Source organism: Salmo salar, chromosome 27 (genome assembly GCF_965601325.2).
Source record: "Salmo salar chromosome 27, fSalSal1, whole genome shotgun sequence".
In the NCBI taxonomy this organism is placed as follows: domain Eukaryota; kingdom Metazoa; phylum Chordata; class Actinopteri; order Salmoniformes; family Salmonidae; genus Salmo; species Salmo salar.
In genome coordinates this window covers 13362782-13383259 of record NC_138317.1, presented here as the reverse complement: position 1 = coordinate 13383259, position 20478 = coordinate 13362782, and the positions used below count along the sequence as shown (strand labels likewise).

The following is a 20478-nucleotide window of genomic DNA, read 5'->3' as shown; positions in this document are numbered from 1 at the left end:
CTTGCGATCCTCTCAATACTAGTCTGTCACTTCTATACCAGCGTATCATTCAAACTGACTCTTAAATTGATCCTGTCTTGTTCCTTAGTATGTGGATGAGGAGGTTGGGCAGTGGCCCTGTCTGGCTTTAATCCCTTGGTCTGGACCCTTGTGTGTTCCTTTCTCTGTAAGTCTATCCATTCTGATAGACACTGTTTTTTCTGGAGTTAAAATTATTTTCCTCTCAAATAGTGAAATGAAATCATTTTAGAGTAATTATTACCAGCGGCCGCTAGAGTGGGAGCAAAAATGCAGATAAAATTCTATTGGCGTAAAACAGCATGACCACGCCCACTAATGCTGGTTAAATTTAGATTTTGCCGCCATTGGCAAGTGTCTCGTGAATGGAAGGAGTGGACAGATCGAGAGTGTGGATCCGTCCAGCATCAGAAGTCATTCACAGAATTTCTTCATTTCTAAATGTAATTAGAATTCGAGGTAAGTTCATTGTTATTGGTGATCTTTGTATGCAAATTAAAACTGTTGAGAAATATTACAACTAGCTAGCATTGTAGCCTTACTGTTACTGCACGATTTGCATAGTCAGATGCTAATGTGAGCATCTAGCTAGAGCTAATTAGCTAGCTACAGTAACATTAAGTTATACCACTTTTTGTGTTTTATGGACAGTATGTATGCTCAGAGGATCAGTGCATCACCTGTTTTACATTTTCAACAGAGCGGTATTAACTTAAGTCGGTAGCTAGCGGACTTTACTGACTACTACCAGCAGGTTAGTCAGTGTGACATGTTTTACTCTGAAAAGCTAGCTGTTGGCAGACAGTTAGCGGCAGTTGGTCTGTGCTACGTGTGTTTCACTTAAATTTAGAGCTATTAGACAGTTTTTAGCTGCAGTTTGGTCGGTGCAACACGCAAGTTTTACTCTGAACAGAACCGATGGGACAGTTTAAGCACTGTTTGGTCGGTGCAACACATGCGTTTTACGCAGAACTTTAGAGATAGACAATCTTTAGCTGCTGTTTGGTGGGTAAAGCAGTTAGTACAGTATTTAGCGACAGGCAGGTCGATGCAACACGTGTTTTACTCTAAACAGAGCACTGCTCTTGTCACGACTTCCACCGAAGGTGGCTCCTCTCCCTGTTCGGGCGGTGCTCGGCGGTCGTCGTCGCCGGCCTACTAGCTGCCACCGATCCCATTTTCCTTTTCGTTTGTCTGTTTTTTCACACCTGTGTTCAGTTTAGTTGATTTCGGTGGGTTTATATACACCCCGCTGCAGGCTAGGCTTTGTGCGGGATTATTTGTTGTGTATTTGCTTGTAAGGGGTGCGTGCCTGCACCACGGGGTCGAGGTTTCTCCTCCGTGTGTGCGGTTTTTCCCTGTGGGTGGCGACTACGTTTGTGCGGTTTTTCCCCATGTGTTTGTATTGTGCCTTTGGGACCGCCTGATTAAAAGTTGTGTGCCACTGAAACTTCTCTGCTCCTGCTCCTGATTCCTACACCCCCCCCCCCTCCTACTAGGAGGCCTTGTTACAGCTCTCTTGTAATTTGTGTTAATGCGATTTACATTCAATTTCTCTTGTCATCAAGGATGCAGGCTGTACACTTGAAGTACAGGGATTGTCAGAAGTACGTTTGTTATGAGGGGCAATTGACCTTCAATTCCTTTTTGGATTCCCCTAAAGTGTGCACTCCCCCTCATGTATTTTAAAGGAATTGACTGATGTGAGGAATATGGTGGGGAACTCCTTCCAGCCATGCTTGCACCAATCCAATGCTTTGAAATGCATGAGGGGAGTGAATGAGTGCACACTTAAGGAAAAGGAAAGAGAACAGGAATGCAGCCAGAGTAGAATTCATCCCACCCCTCTGTTCTTATGTATTTGTATTACATATTTGACGTTTCATGATAGTTTGTGTTTTTATGATGTTGTGAAGTTTAACATGCCAAAGAAATTTCCCAAGCTTGGGATAATAAACATCTAATCTCCCTCTTCCCCCTTCAGTGAAGACGTCCCCATCTAAAAAGAGCCGAGCAGGGACCCAGGGGTGCCTACAGAGGGCCATACAGCCGGGTCCACAAACTCTCTGTTCTCCCAGCCCAGCAACAGCAGCCTAGGTGTTCCGCACAGCACAGAGACCGAGAGAGGGAGGAAGAGCCCAATGGTCGGACAAAAGTCAAAAGATTTGTCCCCAACACAAACCGTCTATAAATTATAGAATCCAGACAAAATTAGACATTACCAGAGGTATATAGATAATCTTTGACATTACAAACTAACAATACATTACCAACAAGCAAGGAAAGTAACACCTTCCAGAATTAATTACATTTAGGCTAGTTCATAATTATGATGACAAGCCTGTTGCTAGTGCTAAGGCTTAGGTAAATTGCTATAGAATGAATTGAAGCCTATATGTTCAAAATCAAATGACTTTATTTTCAGTTTAATGAGTAATAGAAGGGGTTCAGCCAGATAATGAGAATCAGCCATATATTGGTGGTGTCATGTAAATGGATCATAATGCAGAAACCACAATGTCAGCACACGATGTCTCTGATGGGAACTCATTTCATTAATGATTTAAAGATGAAACTATGGTGGCCGAAGAATTTAGCTGAGAACATGTCTCATTTAATGTATTGTCTTTTTTTTAATTTGCTGCAGTGAATCTAAAGAATATTAGTAATTACATTGCCTATTAGGCTATGGTAATTTGGTACGTTATAGTTACTTCAGTACACAGCATGGTCAATATGATGAAGGGAAATGATTTGGAAATTGTGATCCAACCTGGAAGAAGTTGTCTGTCGGCAGTGAGCAATTTAAACACAAGCATCGTTTGTAAGGATGTTGAATTTTTTTTACTATTGTGATTGCCCATTTCAGTGTCTAAATTGATGCTAGTGTGTTAAAATGTAGGCAAAATATGAAAAATAACTGGGATTTTGCAGTTTTCATTCAAACACTTTTTTTGAAGTGGGGGATGGTCATTAAAATATCCCACTAACAAGTTGTGGTTATACAATACACAGGGAACCTATAATAGCCTCACTTCGATTTGATTTGAGAGGGAAGCAGTCTGGTGGGCAGGAGTTCGGACTTAAAATGTATATGTGTTTCACTGCCGACCCAAAGGCCCTTGAAGTCCTAAAGCTGAGAGCTGAGCTACAGGCAGAAAAATACAAAAAAAAAGTGCTGCTGGACACCATGACCACCTTGAAAAGCCAGCTGGCATCCCTAAGAGGTGCATCATCTTTGAATTAACTTTAACATTTAAATAAAGGTTGAGAATTAATCTGTCCTAATATTAACAGGTGGACTGGATTGTTATGAGTGTCATGATTTCAAACGCTATGTTACTCTTTTTACATAGTCATTGTGCATGTTTTGAGATGGGGTTAGGGTTAAATAGTTCACAAATGTTATTGTTACTCTGTGTGTAGGGTCTGACCAGCAGTAGGCTACGTGCTGGAATCAGGCAGGGACTCGAGCAGCAAGGGGGAATCAACCAGGGGACTCGTCATTCCTGTCTCTGAGGAGGAACATTTCCCAAAGAAGTGAAGAGCCTGAGGGTGGGTGAAGAAACATTTTTACACAAACTACCCAATTGTACTACCTTACAAATATGAATTGTTTGGGGGGGGGTTTGTTCTTTTTTTCTATTGCAGTGAAAACGGTGGATGGTGTTGTGCAGAGGTACAACCATAGCCGCAGGAAATATAAATTAAACCACATTTGGCAAAATTATATAGTTACTCCCATCTTGCATTGCCGGGAAACCCGCGATTTAGGCAGCTTGTTGCATTGTCCCCATAGAAATAGAATCCATAGAAGGGTGTTGTAAACTTATGGGTACATGTCAAAATGGCTGCATATCTAGACTTTGTATTTATTATGGATCCCCATTAGCTGCTGCATAGGCAGTTTTAAAAACATTACAATACGTGCAGGGGCGAAAATCTGATATCAACTTTGGAGGGGACAATTACATGAGATTTTCTCAAGAGCAATTCCTGAGGGGGACACCAAAAGTAGTGCTGTAACACAGCCTACGTTGTAATATGTTTAATGTATATTGAGGAACCATAATTACTACAACTGGATAATTGATAGGTACAGTAGTTGACCGAAGGGTTGTCTCAACTTGTTCAAATGTTTAAAACATTATAATACTTCTAGGACTAATGGTTATAGCAGTTTTCCTTATCAGTCCAGTATGTATGCTGGTCTTTGTATTTACAACCAGAAATGCCAAGAAAGGCCACTAGGTGGCAATGGTACTGTACACTCTGTATGGGTGCAGTTTTCATAAATACAATGAACATGGTGTGATCTCATCTAAAATAATCTCCATTGAGAACCATCGAAGTTGGTCTCCGTATTGAAATGACCTTTTTATTTGACTTTTTCTGATACATTTATATAGTCATTAAATATGTGCCACTGGCCTGAGTCTACTACAATAGCTTTACAAGAACAAAAAGCTCAAAATAAGTACAGTTCTAAAAGCTACTTCAATGAATAACCCAAATAAATCAAAAATATCCTTCAAAAATACTTATTTATTGTTCAGTCAGTGTCTCAACTCTTCAAACAGCAGCTATGGACAAGTATGTCACACAAAGTATGCCATTTTACATTTACATTTACATTTTAGTCATTTAGCAGACGCTCTTATCCAGAGCGACTTACAGTAGTGAATGCATACATTTCATATATTTTATTTTTTTCTGTGCTGGCCCCCCGTGGGAATCGAACCCACAACCCTGGTGTTGCAAACACCATGCTCTACCAACTGAGCTACAGGGAAGGCTTTTTAAATAAAATAACTAAATTAATAATTAGTAAGTGTACTAAACTACTAAACAAAAGAACAAATATCATACTATACACCAGGGGTTCTCAAACAGGAGTCCGTGGCCCTGGTGTAATTGCAGTGGGGCCGTGTAATGAATGTATTCAGTACCACAAGGGTTCCAATAACTTTACATATAATATAGAGGGGGTGGAGGTCCCTGAGGACAGCTCAAAACCTTGCCTGCCTTGCCTCAAAATATGCAGGGGTTCCTGTACCCAAAAAAGGTTGAGAATCACTGCTATACACACTACTGAACAAAAGAACCAAACATATGTTTGCAGGTTTCAATGGATCCAACAAATTGCTGGCAGATATTTTCCCTGTAGGCTTTGGAGCGAGTAGTCGTGCTGCACTTCGCTCCGCAGGTAATATTACATTTCATTACATTACAACAGTCTGATTTGTTTGATCTGAGCAATTTTTTAGCTAGCTACATAGCTGCCTTTGTATCAAAGATAATTGAGTAGTTTAGAGTAATTATCGAGGTTACCTAGCCAGCTACACTTTCAAACAAAGTCAACAACGCAGCCACTGCTATCTAGCCTACTTCACCAGCCAGCAGTACTGTGTCATTTTAGTCAATAAGATTTTTGCAACGTAAGCTTAACTTTCTGAACATTCGAGACGTGTAGTCCACTTGTCATTCCAATCTCCTTTGCATTAGCGTAGCCTCTTCTGTAGCCTGTCAACTATGTGTCTGTCTATCCCTGTTCTCTCCCCTCTGCACAGGCCATACAAACGCTTCACACCGCGTGGCCGCTGCCACTCTAACCTGGTGGTCCCAGCGCGCACGACCCACGTGGAGTTCCAGGTCTCCGGCCAACAAGGCAGAGTTCATCTCAGCCTATGCTACCCTCCAGTCCCTCGACTTCTTGGCGCTGACGGAAACATGGATTACCACAGATAACACTGCTACTCCTACTGCTCTCTCCTCGTCTGCCCACTTGTTCTCGCATACCCCGAGAGCATCTGGCCAGCGGGGTGGTGGCACTGGAATCCTCATCTCTCCCAAGTGGACATTCTCTCTTCCTCCCCTGACCCATCTGTCTATCGCCTGCTTTGAATTCCATGCTGTCAGTTACCAGCCCTTTCAAGCTTAACATCCTTATCATTTATCGCCCTCCAGGTTCCCTTGGAGAGTTCATCAATGAGCTTGACGCCTTGATAAGTTCCTTTCCTGAGGATGGCTCACCCCTCACAGGTCTGGGTGACTTTAACCTCCCCACGTCTACCTTTGACTCATTCCTCTCTGCCTCCTTCTTTCCACTCCTCTCCTCTTTTGACCTCACTCTCTCACCTTCCCCCCTACTCACAAGGCAGGCAATACGCTTGACCTCATCTTTACTAGATGCTGTTCTTCCACTAATCTCATTGCAACTCCCCTCCAAGTCTCCGATCACTACCTTGTATCCTTTTCCCTCTCGCTCTCATCCAACACTTCTCACTCTGCCCCTACTCGGATGGTATTGCGCCGTCGCAACCTTCGCTCTCTCTCTCCCGCTACTCTCTCCTCTTCCATCCTATCATCTCTTCCCTCTGCTCAAACCTTCTCCAACCAACCAATCTCCTGATTCTGCCTCCTCAACCCTCCTCTCCTCCCTTTCTGCATCCTTTGACTCTCTATGTCCCCTATCCTCCAGGCTGGCTCAGTCCTCCCCTCCTGCTCCGTGGCTCGACGACTCATTGCGAGCTCACAGAACAGGGCTCCGGGCAGCCGAGCGGAAATGGAGGAAAACTCGCCTCCCTGCGGACCTGGCATCCTTTCACTCCCTCCTCTCTACATTTTCCTCTTCTGTCTCTGCTGCTAAAGCCACTTTCTACCACTTTAAATTCCAAGCACCCTAGGAAGCTCTTTGCCACCTTCTCCTCCCTCCTGAATCTTCCTCCCTCTCTGCGGATGACTTCGTCAACCATTTTGAAAAGAAGGTCGACGACATCCGATCCTCGTTTGTTAAGTCAAACGACACCGCTGGTCCTGCTCACACTGCCCTACCCTGTGCTCTGACCTCTTTCTCCCCTCTCTCTCCAGATGAAATCTCGTGTCTTGTGACGGCCGGCCGCCCAACAACCTGCCCGCTTGACCCTATCCCCTCCTGTTCTCCAGACCATTTCCGGAGACCTTCTCCCTTACCTCACCTCGCTCATCAACTCATCCTTGACCGCTGGCTACGTCCCTTCCGTCTTCAAGAGAGCGAGAGTTGCACCCCTTCTGAGAGAATCTACTCGATCCCTCCGATGTCAACAACTACAGACCAGTATCCCTTTTTTTTCTCTCAAACTCTTGAACGTGCCGTTCTTGGCCAGCTCTCCTGCTATCTCTCTCAGAATGACCTTCTTGATCCAAATCAGTCAGGTTTCAAGACTGGGCATTCAACTGAGACTGCTCTTCTCTGTGTCACGGAGGCTCTCCGCACTGCTAAAGCTAACTCTCTCTCCTCTGCTCTCATCCTTCTAGACCTATCTGCTGCCTTTGACACTGAACCATCAGATCCTCCTCTCCACCCTCTCCGAGTTGGGCATCTCCGGCGCGGCCCACGCTTGGATTGCGTCCTACCTGACAGGTCGCTCCTACCAGGTGGCGTGGCGAGAATCTGTCTCCGCACCACGTGCTCTCACCACTGGTGTCTCCCAGGGCTCTGTTCTAGGCCCGCTCCTATTCTCGCTATACACCAAGTCACTTGGCTCTGTCATATCCTCACATGGCCTCTCCTATCATTGCTACGCAGACGACACACAATTAATCTTCTCCTTTCCCCCTTCTGATAACCAGGTGGCGAATCGCATCTCTGCATGTCTGGCAGACATATCAGTGTGGATGACGGATCACCACCTCAAGCTGAACCTCGGCAAGACGGAGCTGCTCTTCCTCCCGGGGAAGGACTGCCCGTTCCATGATCTCGCCATCACGGTTGACAACTCCATTGTGTCCTCCTCCCAGAGTGCTAAGAACCTTGGCGTGACCCTACTCACGATAAACATTCACAAAAAGCATAACAATTATTTTAAGAATTATAGATACAGAACTCCTCTATGCACTCGATATGTCCGATTTTAAAATAGCTTTTTGGTGAAAGCACATTTTGCAATATTCTAAATACATAGCCCAGCCATCACGGGCTAGCTATTTAGACACCCAGCAAGTTTAGCCTTCACCAAAATCAGATTTACTATATCAAAAATGTTATTACCTTTGGTATTCTTCGTCAGAATGCACTCCCAGGACTTCTACTTCAATAACAAATGTTGGTTTGGTCCCAAATAATCCATCGTTATATCCAAATAGCGGCGTTTTGTTCGTGCGTTCTAGACACTATCCGAAATGGTAAATCAGGGTTACGAGCATGGCGCAATTCGTGACAAAACATTTCTAAATATTCCATTACCGTACTTCGAAGCATGTCAACCGCTGTTTAAAATCAATTTTTATGCAATTTATCTCGTAAAAAAAGCGATAATATTCCGACCGGGAATCTGCGTTTCGGTAAACAGAGGAAAAAACAGAAAGCGGGGGCGGCCAGTGCACGCGCCTAAGCCCACTGTCCCCTGATCGGCCACTTGAGAAAGGCGATAATGTGTTTCAGCCTGGGGCTGGAATGACGACATTCAGCTTTTTCCCGGGCTCTGAGAGCCTATTGGAGCCGTGGGAAGTGTCACGTTACCGCAGAGATCCTTTGTTTTGGAAAGAGATGTCAAAGAAAGCCAATAAATGGTCAGACAGGCCACTTCCTGTAAAGGAATCTCTCAGGTTTTTGCCTGCCATATGAGTTCTGTTATACTCAGACACCATTCAAACAGCTTTAGAAACTTTAGGGTGTTTTCTATCCATATCTAATAAGTATATGCATATTCTAGTTACTGGGTAGGAGTAGTAACCAGATTAAATCGGGTACGTTTTTTTATCCGGTGGTGTAAATACTAGCCCTAAGAGGTTAAACCCCTACAACTCATCCAGAACGCCGCAGCCCGTCTGGTGTTCAACCTTCCCAAGTTCTCTCACGTCACCCCGCTCCTCCGCTCTCTCCACTGGCTTCCAGTTGAAGCTCGCATCCGCTACAAGACCATGGTGCTTGCCTACGGAGCTGTGAGGGGAACGGCACCTCCGTACCTTCAGGCTCTGATCAGGCCCTACACCCAAACAAGGGCACTGCGTTCATCCACCTCTGGCCTGCTGGCCCCCCTACCTCTGAGGAAGCTCAGTTCCCGCTCAGCCCAGTCAAAACTGTTCACTGCTCTGGCACCCCTATGGTGGAACAAGCTCGCTCACGACGCCAGGACAGCGGAGTCAATCACCACCTTCCGGAGACACCTGAAACCCCACCTCTTTAAGGAATACCTGGGATAGGATTAAGTAATCCTTCTAACCTCCCCCCCCCCCCCCCCAAAAAAAAAGATATAGATGTACTATTGTAAAGTGGTTGTTCCACTGGATTTCATAAGGTGAATACACCAATTTGTAAATCGCTCTGGATAAGAGCGTCTGCTAAATGACTTAAATGTAAATGTTTATGTACATTACAGATAACTACGCCGTTCAGTCTCTCTTGGCCCATGCTGGTCCGTAGCCAAGTCTTTAACCTACGGAGTGCAATGAAACTCCTCAGCCTCATATGAAGACACTGGTACAACAAACAAAATTCTGATCAGCACCTCAACTTGGTCAACCAACCCCTGCACGTCCACTGGAAGCCTCTGAGGACCTCAACTGCCTCTCCACTGCTGCTACAGTGGTATTTGTTGCAAAAGAGAGGCAACTGCACTGAAAGAGAATCTATGTTCAACTCAGGGTATTGATCTAGAGACTCATCCAACTCCCCCGTGAGAAGCGCTCTTTCCAACTTTTGCAGGAGGTTTAGACTGTCCTGGTCAAAATGGTCGCCAAACTGAACCCCCACCATCCAACGCTTAAAAATAATTCTGCCCTATAGTGATCTTTTTTGTTATTGTTATTTTTTAATTAACAGTAACATGCAAAACATAAACATAACAGCCAGAGGGATTCCACAAAGAAATGAGAATTAAAAAAAAATAATAATAATATTCCACATCGATTCAAATACAGACATATAGCGAATAAATTTTTTTACATTTTGTTTTGTATACGTTTTAAAGACTAAATAGTTTTCCAAATCAGATAAAAAAAATTAAGGAAAGGGTTCACAAACTGCATTCACTGCTAACATCAGGTATATATTTAGAAATCAAGCTATTACACGGATAGAATCTATGGATAATCTTAAAGGAGATCTCCTTTACTTTATTGTTCACCATAAATTTGTGTGGAGTGAGCCAAGCACGGCACCAGTTTACATCAAACAATGAAGCCCAACAAAATATTGCAGAGGGAATTGACTTCCTGTAGAAAATAACCCTTAACATAAGATTGTTGAATTTCGTATCTAGTAGACCAATGCCATTCACCTGGATATCGCTTACAATCGGAGATATTCCAAAATATGCATTATTCTGAAGTAAAGTTTTTATCCCACTAGGTATAGCTTTAATAACAGTGTCATATTCCTTGCTTGAAACTTCAGTTGTATCTTTCCATAAAGCTTTTCAATAGATTCCAACTAATATTAACTAATTGGCTGGCAAGTACAATGTTTTTCCAGAACCATTTATGGTTAAATAACATCTTGTTTCTATGTAATATCGACCCATTGTTCCATATAAATCACTTATGAGGTGAAAAGTTGTGTTTATACAACAAAGCCCAGCACATTAAAGCCTGCTTGTGAAAAGCCGCCAGTTTCACAGGAAGTTTACCCACAATATATGGACATTGTAGTAAAAAATTAAGCCCTCCAAACTTCTGAAAAACAAAATGAGGTATAATATTCCAGAAACTGAGGATTTTTTTATGTACCTTTTTAATCCAGTTGACCTTTGATATCTGATTTGAAGAGAGTGAAGTCTAAGACATTTAGACCGCCATCACAAACCCTGCTGGTGATAAAATCTCTATCTTATGTGGCATGTTTTCCCATGTGAAGTTGTACAAAAGCCTATCTAAAGTACAGCAAGTGGATTTGGGAATGTCAATCGATTAAAAAAGAAAGCCCCTCAGCTTTGGATAAAAGCACCCTTTCTTGAAGACTTAAATCCCTCCCTAACCATGAGGAGGATTTTTTGGGGGGGACAGATTCAGTTACAGGGTTCAAATTAAGATCATTCACAGCCTTAAGATTTTTGGTGATCTTTACGCCGAGGTAGGTTACAGTATCTTTTTCAGAGATGTTACAATCTGCTGGATTGACAGCTCCTTTTAAAACAAACATCTCACATTTGGAAAGATTTAATGCCAAACCTGAGATTTTGGAGAACTGCTTCACGATATCCAAAGCTAATCTAGCTTGTGACACATTTTTCAAAAAAAGTGAGCTGTAATCTGCCAGTTGGGATATCTTGATCTCTCTGGCCTGGAATGTAATGCCTTCAAATTGACTTTATGAACTAATGAGCATAATATTTGAGATGCTAACAAAAATAAAAAAGGTGAAATTGGACAACCTTGTCATATTCCTTTGTAAATGTTAAACCTTGAGGATGTTCCATGACAGAGTTTGATACAGCTATTGTCACCATTATACAGAGTTCTAATAGCATCAACAAAAAAACAACCACATTTCAAATGCTTAAGACAATCAAAGATAAAATTGTGACTTACTGTATCAAATGCTTTCTGAAAATCCCAAAATAGGATAACAGGGAAGTCATCCAATAGATCACAATACTCAACCAAGTCTAACACCAGCCTCGGATTATTAGATATATGGCGCCCTTTTATAAACCCTGATTGAATGTCAATCAGATCATTCAAGCAAGACTTTAACCTTTTTGCAAAGATTAAGGCTATAATTTAGGAGTGTGATTGGATGCCAATTATCAACATTTAAGAGATCCTTGTGTGGTTTAGGTATAAGAGTAATAACCCCTTGCTTCAGAGAGGCAGGTAGTTCTCCCTTCTTTATAGCCTCCTTAAAGGTTTCAAGTAAAAATGGTGCTATTTCTTCAGAGAAGGTTTTGTAAAATTCAGAGGTTAATCCATCACAACCTGGAGATTTGTTATTTTTTTAACTGAGCAACCTCGTACTGGATGTCCATAATGGATAAATCTTGACAACAAGACCAATTGAATTCTTCACTAACCGAATTAACATTCTCTATAGAATCAAGGAGATCCTTAGTCACTCAAATTATCTAAGGAGTAAAGATTCTCATAAAACTCAGTGGTAAAGTCTAACAACTCTCTATCCTCAGTGGTAACCACATTAATCTTAAGTTCCAAAGTGTGTTGAGTTCCCCTCTCCTCTTTTCCAAATTAAAAAAGTATCTACTGTCCATGTGGTTGATGACCGCTACTAGCCAATAGCCAATGTCCATTGGAGTCCATTTGAGTAAACCAAAATTTCCCTTTGAAATGGTGTGCTAAAATTGCAACCCCAGCTGAATGATTAGTCCCGTGGGCCAAAAAAATGACATTGCCCCACTGATTTTTTTCCAATAATTATAGTCCTCTTTGCATGAATGTGTTTCTTTTACGAATACAAGATCTGCGTTTCAGTCCTTACAAAAAAAAAGCTTTTCTCTTCAACAGGTTTCGTATCCCCCTGGCATTGATTGACATAAACTTCAAGTCCATATCTGTAGAATAGAAAGAAAAATCCTATGCAATCTCAACTCTACCCTCTCTATAAAAAGTTGCTTCATATATGTATTAACAGAAGTCTTAACTTGTAAACAGTAACACCATAATTCAAAACTAGAACGCTGAGTTTGCAGTGGGGAAGGAGCTACCTTGTAAACATACCGACAGAACAAATCACTCCGGTCGTATTTCTTTTCCGTCGGCGAAAAAGGCTCTGATTCACCTGTAGTATCCACCCTTTCCTTGATTTCGGGCCTGTTGTACAAGAGGCCACAATTTTGCCTTTGCTGCCTTGTCTGCTGCAGTCAAGTCCTCACCAAATCTAAATGTTCTCTCTTTCAGAAAGGCGCTTTCCTTTGCTTTCTTCCAAACTGTATCTCTCGCTGTGCGAAAAGCAAACTGGATGATGATCGAGCGGCTGACGATGGCATCTTGTTTCTTCCCAATACGAATTTCAGCCGAAGTTTTTTCCCCCTATAGTGATCCACTGCTTTGCCAGCAAATCGTCTTGAGTGTGTCTCAATGGATTCAATGGAGTCAATCAATGTTGTTGCTTTCTCATACAGTGCAAGGTAGCTTTCGTCATTTCTGCTGTTTACCCCACGCGCTGGATAACTGGGCACTTTGTTTGAACTACTTACTGGATATCAGCCACCAACTACAGACACTGTCAGATTCCCACACATGCACATCAGTGTTGCCAACTCCTCCGTAAGGAAAGTAGCTTTTGGCTGTCCTAGAAGTTGCTAAATGATGCCATCATCTAATTTGCATAATTGGCCATGTGCATGTAATTGTGATGGACGCTGTAGGAGTGAGGAATAACGTCCTGGGAGAGACAAAGTGAGTAAAAAAACACCCTAAATATGTTTAGAACTACAAATGAACTTCTGTTGATTCTTGTTTTTTTTTTTATGTCACAATTACCGGTCCCAAGTCCGGATAAAGGAGGAGGGTTGGAAAAGTGACCCAAAAGAGACAGTGGGGGAGTTAAAGTTTTTTTTTTTTTGTTATTTTTTTTGTTTTAGTTTTCTTAATTTAGTTTGGTTTTTAACCTTCACTTAGGCTCCACTTAGGAGCCTATAACAAGTCACAATAAAACATGAACATTTTTAACCATAACATTATTTTGTATACAATCTAAATGGACCAAAAAGAGACAATAGAAAAAACTGTCAATGGCAATGTGAGAATTATGGTAACTAGTCTGGCCCCAGTTCAGGTTGAAACATTTTTTATGTAAGCCAGGGCGGGATCTGCCAGCAGCGGCTTCCCGCATGTGCAATTAATTTGCAGTCTGAACGCGAGGGGTGAACATCTCCTGCTCTCACTGCAGTGCGAGGGCTGTGAGTGCTTTGGGGTGGAGGTGGGGCCCGCAGCAGCACACGCAGCTCGTTGAGAAGAGTAAGAATGATACGTGCTTTCACGTCAGACTCCAAAAGTCTCCAATAACACCAGAAAAAGTCGCTAGATTTGTCGATAGTCGCTTTTTTGAAGATTTGTCACTAGAGGGGTCTGAATACTCGCTAAATATAGCGACAAAGTCGCTAAGTTGCCGACACTGTGCACAGTACCTGCATCGTGTGTGACTTCTGAGGGCTGGGAGGCAGTGGATCAAACCATTGGGACCCCCCTTAGCCTTACAATCATTTGAAACTTAAAAACGAGCTATTAAGTGTCTATAATCAGCACAAGTGCTTTCATTGCACATTATTAATATTATTGAAATCACAGTTATGTTTCCAGTGATATATTGGGGGGGACAAATCATATTTTTCCCAGGATGGGGGGGGACGTCCCCCCTGGGATTTCCGCCTATGTATGTTCCCTAATTAGTGCACTTGGCTAAAGTAGTGTAGTAGGAAATATGGTGTCATTTGGGACCAATACTCAACATAGTATTAGTCCGGACTGAATATGTAATATTGCTGTCTGGACAATGTAAACTCGGTAAACGTACCGTCCTGAACCGTGACACGGTCCATGCTTCCCAAGGTGGCCTGAGCATCCTCACCGACGCTGTAATACTTCTATGCAAGTCGACTGCTGAACCGCTCTCAAGCATCAGGCCAGCTGCACACACAAGCGGCCGCTGGCGAATCAATCTCAGCGGGCTCGCTGTCAAAAAGCCTACTCCTTATCGCCATTTGTCAACTGACTACAGTGATTTTGACCGAGTTCAAAATATCTGACACTGATTTCTTAGAATTACAGGGTTTTATACGGAATCTTACGTCATGGTTGTCTGTCACAATGGATGAACGTTTACTAAACTGATAAAAGTTCAACAGTGACGTCAATTAAATTGTATTTTGGTGTGATCTGGGAGTTTATAAAATTGTAAACTATTAACCATGGTTGAGGGAACAGTATCCTAAGAGTCATAAATGTATTTATGTAACAATCTTCAAAATTATATTACATTTGATGTTTTGGTGCCTTTAGACTTAAGGCAATTCAGAAAGCTGATAGAGAACCTTATTCCTGATTTAATGTGTCTTTTTTATGACTGTGTCCATGTTTTTTTTCTGCGTGCCTTTTGATGTGTGTATTTCTGTAATTCAGGGCTCATCTGTGTGTAAAAGAGACATTGGCCTCAGTATGACTCCCTGATGACATAAAAGTAAATAAATCTAGGGCTCTGAATCAATAAAGATATTTAACTTCACCCAGAGGCCAAATCTGAAGGGACTAGTACAGAAAACACACAGATTACATCACATACATAGTTATACACTGCTCAAAAAAATAAAGGGACCACTTAAACAACACAATGTAACTCCAAGTCAATCACACTTCTGTGAAATCAAACTGTCCACTTAGGAAGCAACACTGATTGACAAATTTCACATGCTGTTGTGCAAATGGAATAGACAACAGGTGGAAATTATAGGCAATTAGCAAGACACCCCCAATAAAGGAGTGGTTCTGCAGGTGGTGACCACAGACCACTTCTCAGTTCCTATGCTTCCTGGCTGATGTTTTGGTCACTTTTGAAATGCTGGCGGTGCTTTCACTCTAGTGGTAGCATGAGACTGAGTCTACAACCCACACAAGTGGCTCAGGTAGCGCAGCTCATCCAGGATGGCACATCAATGCGAGCTGTGGCAAGGTTTGCTGTGTCTGTCAGCGTAGTGTCCAGAGCATGGAGGCGCTACCAGGAGACAGGCCAGTACATCAGGAGACGTGGAGGAGGCCGTAGGAGGGCAATAACCCAGCAGCAGGACCGCTACCTCTGCCTTTGTGCAAGGAGGAGCACTGCCAGAGCCCTGCAAAAGGACCTCCAGCAGGCCACAAATGTGCATGTGTCTGCTCAAACGGTCAGAAACAGACTCCATGAGGGCCCGATGTCCACAGGTGGGGGTTGTGCTTACAGCCCAACACCGTGCAGGACGTTTGGCATTTGCCAGAGAACACCAAGATTGGCAAATTCGCCACTGGCGCCCTGTGCTCTTCACAGATGAAAGCAGGTTCACACTGAGCACATGTGACAGACGTGAGAGAGTCTGGAGACGCCGTGGAGAACGTTCTGCTGCCTGCAACATCCTCCAGCATGACCGATTTGGCGGTGGGTCAGTCATGGTGTGGGGTGGCATTTCTTTGCGGTCCGCACAGCCCTCCCATGTGCTCGCCAGAGGTAGCGTGACTGCCATTAGGTACTGAGATGAGATCCTCAGACCCCTTGTGAGACCATATGCTGGTGCGGTTGGCCCTGGGTTCCTCCTAATGCAAGACAATGCTAGACCTCATGTGGCTGGAGTGTATCAGCAGTTCCTGCAAGAGGCAACACTCTAACCACTAGGTTCCCTGTCGCCCCCGAGCTGATATGTATAAATATATATTTACCAAAATATATATGGGGGATTGGAAACGATGCAAACAATTACATTGATGTTAGATACAATCTATCTGCAATATTAAAGCTGATCTACCCCCTAAATAAAATAAATCCTTTTATTTTTAAATTGTCCATCTGCAGTGTTTCCAGGAAGATCAGAGGAAAATTCATGTTGTAGAATTATCACTGATTGATTGAAAACTTGAAGAAATATATAAAGACCATCCAATCATCACATTCATTGCAAAGACTGTACAGCAGGACTTTAATTCAGACATGTATTAGAAATGAAATGCCATTAGCTGGCCTCAGAAACTCTTTGTAACAAGCAGAACAGTCAGTGATCAGACAGATACTAAGGCTGCATGCATAGATGTGACCCAGACACTCATTGTGTTGTCTGTTGGTCCTAGATAGCCATTTGATTTGAATAGTACTTACAGTAAATGAGGTTAGCAACTGCTGTGACTGGGCAGGCAGACTGTTGTCCTATTAAAGTCCATTAGTTTCCCCGGAAACGGAATATCTTAAAACGGGAGGACAAATCAATTGAAAGTAGACCACAGATTCTTATCATGCTGGAAGCAGGGAGTCCTGGCAAAGAAGCAGATTATATATATAGCAGGTTATATTTTTATTTTTATCTCTTTGGAAGATTTCATAGGTGATTTTTGTAAAATGTAAGCTTTTTTTTTTCATATATCATATTTGAATGGACTTTACTTAGGTCCAACAGCATTGGACTGAAATGCATCTAGGCAGAGGTAGAGGAAATAATGTGAGATACTGAAATGTTACTATGCATATCATGCACATTCATACTGTGATAATGACAAATACATAGTATATCGCCCAGTTCTAATGCAGATGGCTTATGTTGTAAAGCAAGGATGATGATTCCATGTCCTCATAAAGATCCCAACGTAAATCAATATCTACATCATCAACTGACACTGAATCAGTGTCCCCATTAAGCTATCAAAATGATATCTCCTGGTATTTTCATTTGGCAAAAATAATTCAGAATTCTTGATTAGGCTTGCAAAAGATTCTCATTTTTCCTGGACTGTTTGGAATTCCCAGGCCTCTGCAGATCTTGGTGAGATTAGGCCAGAGAGGGACACCAGGGGTGTAGAGGTTGGTTAGTAGGTCTTGGTGAGATTAGGCCAGAGAGGGACACCAGGGGGTGTAGAGGTTGGTCAGTAGGTCTCGGTCAGAGTAGTGGTTGAAGACATGCCGAATGCGCCCTTGGGATCGTGCGCCCTTGAGTTAAATAAGTAGGTCAGAGACTGTATGTGGGAAATCACACTGGAAACTCGCTTGCGTATCCCTTCAAGTTTGCATGTCTAATGGTCTAATGGGTTTGCAAATAATGTCAATTTTCCACACCCATCAGTAACTGCCTGTTTTGCATGGCAAAGGTTACAGATACCGCATCAACTTATTTGCTCCTCTTCTGATTTGAATGGACCCTGGTAAAATAAGTCATGCTTCCTGTGTGAAACAGCCATAAGAAGGAGACATTAAAATGAAATAGAAGAAGTTGGCTACCAGTGCTCTCTATGCAGTAACTCTTTCCATTCCTCAAAATGGCTTGGCCTCAATCATTCAGATGACACACTCCTTCAAACAGTGAAGGTCTAATTTCCTGGTGGGTCAATGTAAGCTAAAGCTAACAGAGCTAATAGTTAGCTGTCCAAGAAGCTCAAACACAAAGGCTTTCAATTTGCAACATGACCTTCTGTGTTGGCATCCTTCTGGAGAAACTTGTTTCCAAGTGTTGGAAGTAGAAATTAAATCATACACAAAATATATTGGACAATTAAATGTGAAGTAGTGCCAAAAACAACAAGCAGTCAATTATTCTTGGACTGTGCTAGACATGGACATGGGAGATGTTTGGCTGCCTTGATTGGCTGATGCCTAATGATTTTCAACATCAAGTGACTGGATTAGGCATAGGGTTAGCCAATAGCACATGGGTAGACCATACTTCAGGTCTCAAGAAGGCAGCAATGCTAACTTATTATTTTGCTATACATACTGTATCTATTATCTTTGGTGAGATCATGCCTATGGGCACCCAGTTGCATTGTCAATGTTTGGATAAACCTCAAATGTGTAAACTTAGCTTTTAAACAATGACTCAGCCTCTAAATGTAGTTTTTTGCACCTAATTTTTTCATGGACAGTTCCACAAGTCAATATTTTCGGCTCGTCCCTTTTGAACTATCTCTTCTTCATATTCAGACCTACAAAGGCTGATTACCTGTGATATCTGCCACAATCCCCCACCCCTCTACACAGGATGTTTTGATACAGATTTAGGATCTTAATTTAAATTTGAATTATGTTTTAGTCCCATGCGTGGAGGTTGAACGCTTTGACACATTGAATGTGAAAGTGAGAGTGGTTCAGTGAGTGGACTCGGCCTAGAAAGAATGTTCCTTTTCAGAACCATGGAGAGCGCATTATGCATTGTGGCGCAGCCCCTTTTTCTACTCCTAGTTAGAGCCATATGTATTTGCTAAACTGCTCTACTTCACTGCTCTCTAAACCATGGTTCATAGTTCACAATTTTATAAACTCCCAAATCATCCCCAACATGCAATTTAATTGATACTGTTGAGTGTTTTTTAATCAGTTTGGTAAACATGTTCATCCCATTGTGACATTGCCAACCACGACAAATGGAATCATTTGACGTATTAATGGTTCCATATAAAACCCTTTAATTCTAAGAAAGTGTCATATGGTCTTGAACTCGGTCAAAACACTGCAGTATGAAGGGTGATAATGAGTAAGCCTACGTTCAGTCGTTTTTTGAAAGCGACCACGCTGAGATTGCTCCGTGAGCGACCGCTTCTGTGTGCAGCTGGCCTGGTGATCGCTACGGGTTCGGCAGTCTACTTTTATAACAAATATTACGGCGTCGGTGAGGAGGAACCGGCCACCGTGGAGACCGTGGACCGTGTTGTCACGGTTGAGGAGGGTACATTTACAGATTTTACAATGTCTAAATAACAATACTGACTGTATAAACATGTAGAACAAAAGGAGGAAGGGAAGCGCTGCTAAGGTGCACAATAGTAGGTTTTGGTAGACAGAAGGTGCTCTTTGGTAAAAGGGGTAAATTGGCCATCAAAAAGAAAGGAGGACCAAGGCACTCTTCATATAATTAATTAAAATGCCTTTATTTGTACGGAATGTTCAATGGAAAGTTTTTAAACATGGTTTCCATTGAACATGCCATACAAATGAAGGCATTTTAATGAATGATATGAAGAGTTCTGTGGTCCTCCTTACTTTTTGACATACTGTATATAGTCCGGACTGAAACTATTTTCAGGCGTCGTCTAAAATGGCACCCTATACCCTATTTTTTTTTTTTTACCAGGGCCCATAGTTATATGGTTAAAAGGCTCTGGTTAATAGTAGTGCACTAAATAGGGAATAGGGTGCCATTTAGGACTCATTTGTTGACATGATGATGGCTAGTAATTCCACTATTAACAACAACAAACCAACATGCTCCTCTGAGACCAAACCTTTCCTTGAGGTTTAGTTGAACATATTGGTACATTATGCAGACACGTAAATACAATGTGATATCATACAATATAAACACAATTCAATTATAAGATCAGCCTAACTACATGGACAGATGTTTGGTGTCTTGTAGTATTTCTTCAACTTAGAGAAAATAATCCTTTATTGTTTATTCATAAAGATCATGATCCCACCCTGGACCAGGAGGACCCAGTCCTTGTTCAGGTAAGAATACTGTAGGCCTATCAATAGTCTGGGTACCGGTCGGTTTCTGCTCTCTTGCCAATTCCATCTTGGCAAAAGTATATTTGCATGATAATTCCATAAGTAGTTGTCAGAGAGCTGAAACCGCCTGGCACCCAGGCTATAACAATACTGCTTCATTATCAGGACTGGTTCAATAACAATCAATTCAAACTGTAATTTTACTGACTTGAAAATGGATCCTGATTTATTCCTTAGTTTGTGGATGAGGAGGTTGGGCAGCGGCCCTGTCTGGCTTTAGTCCCTTGGTCTGGACCTCTGTGGGTTCCCAGCTCTGTAAGTCCAACAGTACTGATACTCTCTTGTCTTCTCTCTGGTCT

At 42.3% G+C, this 20478-nt stretch overlaps 1 long non-coding RNA gene across 2 annotated transcripts; it reads left to right on the top strand.

Moving 5' to 3' along the window:
• Positions 1–350: 350 nt before the first annotated feature.
• LOC106588284 (uncharacterized) lies at positions 351–6220 on the top strand. 2 transcript variants are annotated; one of them, XR_014382911.1, is made up of 5 exons: positions 351–477; positions 2003–2245; positions 3137–3245; positions 3445–5224; positions 5589–6220. It is a non-coding gene; the product is annotated as an uncharacterized LOC106588284 (long non-coding RNA). The 2 variants fall into 2 exon arrangements; XR_014382910.1 differs by having other exon boundaries at positions 2003–3245.
• The last annotated feature ends 14258 nt before the right edge of the window (positions 6221–20478 follow it).